Raw genomic sequence first — 6,000 nt, 5'->3', positions numbered from 1 at the left:
TGCACTCTCCACCCCCAACCCCAGCCGGGAGGAGTCACTGGGACTTGGCAACAAGTCCTGAACTTGGGGCGACGCCAATCAGCTCAGAAAAGGAACTTTTGGCCCCGCCCCCTGGCCTGGGTCACCAAAGAGTGGCACAGTGACCACGTAGGGGCCTGGCACTGGCGGAAGGGTAGAGTGGGACGGTGGCCAGAGAGGCGGAAGCTGGGAACAATGTGGGCTCAAGATCAGTCTCTGGGGACCGGGACCCAAGTCGCGTGGGTTGGGGGCCCGCCCAGGCTCGTCCTTGTTTACAATTCCGAAGCTGTCTCAATGTCGCGCATTCCGGACCTGAAACTGTTTCCAAGAGTCACTCAGAGAAGCTTATTGGTCCTCGCTCAGAGCGGGACTTTTACAGTAGCCAGTCATCTGCGTACAAAAGTATGGGCTTCCCTGCATTGGACAGAGAAAGGAATGAACAATCTAGAGGTTTCCCCGCATTTCCCCATTAGCAAACTGCGCACACCTTGGGAACTGAAAGTCCCTTTTGCTTTGACTTTAGGAGCTGCCAAAGGGAATCTACTTTTTTTCCCCCTGGGGGGAGGGGGAAAGACCATCAATTCGTTTATCTCCAGTAAACACTCCCCCCCCCATTAGATTTATCTCTTTATTTAAAAAGTGAAAAAAAAAAGTGATCAATTCGTTACTTTGACTCACCTTTTTCTCCCATCAGAAAATTTCATCACTCTCTCCCCTTGTATGAAATGTCCTTACACTAAATCTTTGCCCGAGGCATTCTATTCTGCCTTCAAATGTCCTGCACAAACTATCTGCCCCAAGAGGTTTTTCCTGATTGCTCCTCTGCCCTCCTTCTTCCACATATGGCCTTTGTCACTCATGTAATTACAACACACTGTAGTTGTTTAGGTTATTATATTATCGCATCTTCCTGATTTTGCTCCCCTAAAAGAGATCAGAATAGGAACTTTTCTGATGAGTCTTTGGGATTCTTACCCTGCTTTGTCACTACTCAATATGCATTAAATTAGAACATTCCTCCTAACATTCTTCTCCTCTCCCTACACCTCCTACATTCCCTAAAGGGAATGGAGAATGAAGCCACAGGGTTGGGGTAAGCTGGTAGTATGAAATTTGGTTACTAATGAAATGGAATGGGACCTAATGAGTTTAAGATGTTGTTTGCTATACAAGATCCCATTTGGCCTCCTGCCCCTGCATTTAATAAGCAGCCTGGGAGAAGGGGATTATGAAAGTCATAGGTGAACCTCAACTCCATTGTCACTCTTTGCCTTCTTTCTCTAGGAGATCTCCTTCAGTTATAGGACCAATACCCAATTTATTTCTCTAATACAGACTTTCTCATGACAGCCAAATTCCTATGCTTTATTAACTATTTGACTTCTCCACTTGGATGTCTAATCAGCATAAATTTTGCTCCACCCAAATCCACCACTATTACTGGGGTTCTGAGCTTGTCCTGTTAAGCTCTCTGTAATTTTTGTTACCTGTGTATAGACACCATATTTACTTTCCTACAATTTCCCAGTTTGTTTTTGATCATAAATCTTCCAGGATTTTTGACTCTCTTTGGTCCCCAAATATTTTGCTGAGACTTAAGAAAAATGGCCTTATGAAGACATCTGACTATTCTAATCTTCTTAATTATGAGAATGGGGCTTAGCTTTTTAAAGACAGTGAGAGATGATTCTGGGGTGCATGAAAAGACTCCAGCAGTTGCACTTGGGTGACACAGAAAAAGAAAAGAAAATGCATCAATTCAAAACAACAGCTCAAGCATTTATCTTAAGTTGGAACAGTTGTGTGAACATAGCAAATTTCAAACTGCATCTCCACTTGTACATAGGTTTTGATACCACCATAATTTATATTTTGGTACTTGGAATCATTTATTTAACATTTACATAGTACTATGAAGCAAAGACCTGTGTTCAAGAAACCAAAAGATGAAATAAGACTCACTTTTATGAAGCAAACAAATTTAAGGCAAAATCCCCTCTTTTCCATGAAAATCCTGGGAGAGAATCCCTCCCCTTTTTTTTTTGTGGTGCTGTGGTTGAACCCAAGGCCTTATACATGCTACTAAAGCTCTCTACCACTGCACCACCCCACTCCTCCATGGATTACATCCTTATGTGAGGTCACAAATAGACAAAAATACATACTGCAAAGAATTATACTCTGATTTGCATAGGGAAGGCAAAGGAAATTATGTAGTGCAGGTAGATGTAGGAAATATGAAAGTCCCATTTGTTGAAGTCCATTTAGTACTCAACCTCACTTACCCTGTCAGTTGTGGGATGATTAAAGATCAGGTGGAGTCATGTGATGTTCACAGAGATGACTAAGAACTAAATGTGAACTGAGGTCACCCAAATTTTGTCTCCATGTTATCCCATTCAATAATATTTACCACAATTGCTCTCAGAGTACATTGCATTCTTCTAGGTCATTTCTGTATGATGGGAACTCGTGTTATAATTGGCACCATTGATGTTAGCTGGGCTGGAAGGGTCAGGTCACAATGTTACCCAGTTGGCTGAAATGTGATGTATTACTATGATTAAAGAGTGGCCTGGGGAGAGAGTGGCATATCTATTCTCAGCTACAGATCATTGAGATGATCCAGTTGGGACAAAGGTGAAACAAAAACTATTTGAGGACAGTGGAAGTGAAAAAAAAATCCATATATTCATTTGAGTAAGGGTAAACCATGAGAAGACTATGAAATGGTTTACTGTTGGGGGGAAGAATCAAAGCTACCACTTTGCAGATACAGCAACATAGCAACCCTGCATGAGAAACCCAATTTCTTGAAATTTTGAGGTAAACTCTTACCTAGCACAAAATAAGTCTGTCCAGCTTACTTGGAAAATCTAATATAAGGCTGGGAATGCAAGTCACAATATTTTTTAGAGGGTGGGAGATGACCAATTTGACAAAATGCATCAGAATCCTTAAAGAGAAGCCTATTCTATTTTCCCACCTCCATGAACATACTCCAAGGAAGCAACTAAAAATATACATAATTTGAACTACAAAGCCACAGTGGAAAGATTAATGGATTTAAGGTTAAGACATGAATAGCAAATTTGAAGAAAGTATTTGCATAATATGCAACAAATGATTATTTAAGAGTGGCTATTCAAGTAGGGAACAAAAAGGTCATGATCTGTTCTCTCACGGAGATTATAGACTTCTGGGGAAATAGCTATTACCAAAGAAAATGGACAATAAGACTGTGTATTAAATCGGGACAAGCACTATAAAGAAAACTCACATAAAGAATATAATGGACTAGAACTACCTTAGATTTGGTGGTCAGAGTTGTTCTTTCTGAGATAATGACAACTAAATGAGATGGAACAGCCTTCTATTGCAGATGACAGCAAATGCTGGTGAAACATGTTGGTGGAGATATTGGAGGAAAGCAGAGGCTAAATCACCACTTTGTCTCTGCTGTTTCTTATAATCATGCTAACTTAGAGGATATCAGGTGCCAGGAGCATTTTGTGGATGTACCAACACCTATTCACAAGTACTTCAGACTCATAGTAGATGATGGGAAACAATGGTCAGCTATTTTATAATTTACAAAACTTTCATTCAATCCCTAGATTACAAAAAGCTGTAATTAAATGCATTAAGACAACAGTTCACAAGAAAGTTTTGACCAATGTACCATGTTAGTTATGATGGTGTTGGTGGTCATGGTGATGGTTCCTGACAGTGAGTGATGCTATCGATGCTAAGGAGCATGTGGAGGAAGAGCTACTATGTTGGTGATCAGGGACTTTTACCTCTGAGAATCAGCACTTAGGTTGACCTTAGAAGAATGAGGAGAATTTTGGCAAATCATTGATAGGCAGTGAGAAAAAAAATCATCCAAGCCTTGGCAAAATTACAGATTTGGAGCTAGGGATACATGAGTGGAGTAATAACCAATGTAGTCTAGAAAAACCTGAGACAGGAGGGAATGGGAGAATGTGTTCCCTGCTCAAATTTGTTAACAGTTAAATAATTCAATTCAACTGAACTTTTTTTTGAACACCTGTGCTTTGGGCCCTGTGATTGATGGTACGGATAAAAAGTGAAGAAGGTATAGTTTCTTTTTTCAAGGATAGGAGAAAGACATGAGTAATATTTTTAAAAATATGATGCACATAAAGTATGTCTGGAAGAGGCAAGGAGTCAGGGAAGTCTTCCTTGATAGAGGAGGACATGTAAGTTATAAAGGTTGAATAAACATTGATAGGCAGATTGAGAGGAAGGGTATTAGGCCTGACCATCATGAGAAGGAATGAAAGGAAACTTCTTGTTTGGTAGGCTCCGTGGGCTTTGTCAAATCTGAGAATGAAGATTAAAAAAAAAAAAGTTCTCTGATGTTCTAAGCCTGTAATACTGGAAGGAAGTGATTTCATTAATAAAGTCAAGGCAGCCAAAAGGGTCAGGAGGAAAGGATTATGTTGATTGGAAGATAATGTGAGTGAGGAGTGATGGAGTGATATTTTATCCAATTTCTTTACACAAGGCTCCCCTCCTATTTAGCTTCCAACTGTATCTCACTTTTTTCCATACACAATATTTCCTTCTAGGGTAGCCCTTCGTTTTATTCTTGGCCTTCTTAAACTTATCAAGGCCAAAATCTTTCACCTCCCTAATGTCATACCTTAGCAAAAACATCATTCCTTTCTTTTGCCAATGTTATTTAAAAAAAAAAAAGCAAATGAATCCAGAATCCTGAAGCTAATACCTCTTGAATTTGGGGGTGGAGGGAGGGTGGTAAAAAGCATTTTTGTTTCAGCTCCTAAAACAGGCTTTTTTTCTCTTTTTTTCCCCCTTGAGAAATTTCCCAATTATGTTTGATGTTTGTTTTATAAAGCAATAAAGAAAGAAAGGTGAGCAAAAGAAAATGAACAATTAACTGAAGAAGAAAAATCAATGCATAATAAGCAAATGAAAACAACCTCAAACTAATGAGTAATTAGGAAAATAAACAGAAATAAAACAGACAACATTGTTCTACCATCAGATTGGCAAAAAAGAAAAAAAAAGAAAAAGGCTGATAGCATCTGTTAATAGGGCCTGAGGAATGAATACTGTTCTGTGCTGTTTGAGTGTAAAATTGACAAACTTTTTTGGAAGGCAATTGGCAGAATCTATAGAAATATCAAGCATGGTTATCCAAGGTGTCAGTCATTCCACATCTACAAACCTATCTTACAGTTTTACCAATGGAGAACATAGAGATATATGTATAAAGTCGTCCATTTTACTATTAACTATATGAACAAAAATTTGAAAACGACTTGTGTACCCATGAAGGAATGGGTGATAATCTATGGCTGCGCACTAATGATATACTCATGTATCAAATGTTATGCAGAAAATATAATGAATGAGGTAAGTTTTTGCAGCAATCTTGGAGGTCTGTGGCTCTGATCTTTCAAGGAAGAGTTTGTTGTCAGTTGCAAGGAATTCAATAGCTGACAGCCTTCAGCACCAACATGTTTGGGATCCACACAGCAGTTGAGCTGAAGCCACACCCTTTCCACACAACCCCTAGTGAAAGATGAATACCTAGAAGGACCTGGCCACTTCTCCTCAACATAGGACTCCTCTGATGGGAATTTTTTGTTTTGGAGGCCCCTGCTGGGTAGCTGAGGCTTTTTCAGATCTATGTCTCAGTCTGAGTCTGCCCTGCTCAGTATTGCTTCCTTGTCCTCTTTCCTTTCATCTGCATCATAGTTGGGAAAACTTCCCCGGATCAACTTGCTACCTCCCCTTTAGACTTTCACATCCTGCCTCAGTCAACCTAGCTGGGAGCTCTGGAACAAACACTTGCCATTAGAGAAGTCCTACACTGGGAGAGAGAGAGATTATTTCCCTCCTGTCCCTGACTGTATAACTGGGATTTACATACTTGGTGGTCGCCATTTGTAAAAATCCCACTTGGGACTCTGGCTCATGAGATTAGGGAAA

This window comes from Spermophilus citellus (genome assembly GCF_964194105.1).
Source record: "Spermophilus citellus genome assembly, chromosome: 3".
NCBI classification, from domain to species: domain Eukaryota; kingdom Metazoa; phylum Chordata; class Mammalia; order Rodentia; family Sciuridae; genus Spermophilus; species Spermophilus citellus.
Note: the sequence above shows the minus strand (reverse complement) of the source record.